Source organism: Neophocaena asiaeorientalis, unplaced genomic scaffold, assembly GCF_003031525.2.
Source record: "Neophocaena asiaeorientalis asiaeorientalis breed wild unplaced genomic scaffold, Neophocaena_asiaeorientalis_V1.1 scaffold607, whole genome shotgun sequence".
NCBI classification, from domain to species: domain Eukaryota; kingdom Metazoa; phylum Chordata; class Mammalia; order Artiodactyla; family Phocoenidae; genus Neophocaena; species Neophocaena asiaeorientalis.
The window spans coordinates 1,001,823-1,003,051 of record NW_020173405.1 but is presented as its reverse complement, the minus strand read 5'-3'; the positions used below and the strand labels follow the sequence as shown (position 1 = coordinate 1,003,051).

The window sequence follows — 1,229 nt, the reverse complement described above, 5'->3', positions numbered from 1 at the left end:
AGACCTCCTCAGGGCTGGTCCAGTGCCCACACTCCATCATCAATATCATGACCCATTTGCTGAACTGAAGGGAAACACTATCTCCAGTTTATCAGTGGGGAAACTCAGCTCAAGAGGTGAAGAGGACTTCCCTGGCGGTCCAGTGGTTAAGACTCCGCGCTTCCACTGCAGGGGGCACGGGTTCCATCCCTGGTCGGGGATCTGAGATCCTGCATGCCAGGCAGCGTGGCCAAAAAAAAAGAGGTTCATTCATTTCTCAGAGATTATGGATACCAGTGGAGAGATGGTTGGTAGCAACTTAGCAAATTCATCCATTCAAAAAGTGTCATTGAATGTCGACCCTTGGCCAGGCCGTGCACTTATTCACAGGGCATATAAATAAGACTGGGCCTGGTGCCTGCCCTCCTCAGTCTCACTGTACAGACCACACCTCTCACGACACACCCACATTCCCATATGCAAGGGAGATGGAGGTGAATTTGAGATGGGCTTTGAAGGGGAAATAGGATTTGTCAAACCGAGAAAGTGACGAGGAACAAGCAAGGGCAAAGGAACTGAGGTTAGCTCATCAAGGGGAAAAGGGGGAACAAAGGCACAGAGGCCGACCACAGCCAGGTACCTTGGGTGTTGGGATTCAGTTACTTCTCATCCCTGGACTGCCACTTAGCCTCTGCCCTTGACCTACCTGGGAGGGGGTGGATGGTAGGGGATGTGGGGTAGGCGGGTAGCTATCCCAATCCTCTGATGTTGTAGGAGTCAGCTCCTGCCGGGGGAGGATGGTGCAGGGTTCAATCTGTATCCTGGGTACCACTTTTTCCAAACTAGTGTTGGGAGAAAATCACCAAGACATCCGTGCCATTTGTCCCCACCCGTTTTGGCCAGCTCAGTAAGACCTGGAGTTCGCACGTCAGCTACCCTGTCTCCTCCTCATCCCTTCCTGTCCAGTTCAAACGTCACCTCCCCTGTGAAGCCTTCCCGGAAACTCCAGGAACCTCCCCAACCTTCTCCGCAGCTTCCCGAGCTTCCATCTCTCGCAGTGCTCTGGGACATCCTTGTGAGCAGAGCAAGGCTGAGGGATGCTCTTCCGCCAAACACGACTGAAGCACCAATAGGTGCCCAGAGCTGAGGTAGGGGATGGCGCGCCTCGGACGCCCCACGATTGACTGCCGCTGGAAGCGGTGGACAAGGTTCCACTCCGTTTTCCGCCCGCCCGCCCCCTTGCGGCGTGG

At 54.8% G+C, this 1,229-nt stretch overlaps 1 protein-coding gene across 5 annotated transcripts in view; it reads left to right on the top strand.

Annotated features, from left to right (window-relative positions):
* The first annotated feature begins 1,005 nt into the window (after positions 1-1,005).
* Positions 1,006-1,229, top strand: part of CLIP2 (CAP-Gly domain containing linker protein 2) — a 75,738-nt gene continuing 75,514 nt past the window's right edge. For 2 of the 5 annotated variants that reach the window (XR_003003531.1, XM_024747235.1), the window contains exon 1: positions 1,007-1,127. The gene's annotated coding sequence lies outside the window, so the exon portion shown is untranslated. Of the gene's footprint in view, positions 1,128-1,229 lie in introns of all 5 variants that reach the window. The other 3 variants (XR_003003530.1, XM_024747233.1, XM_024747234.1) reach the window with 3 other exon arrangements.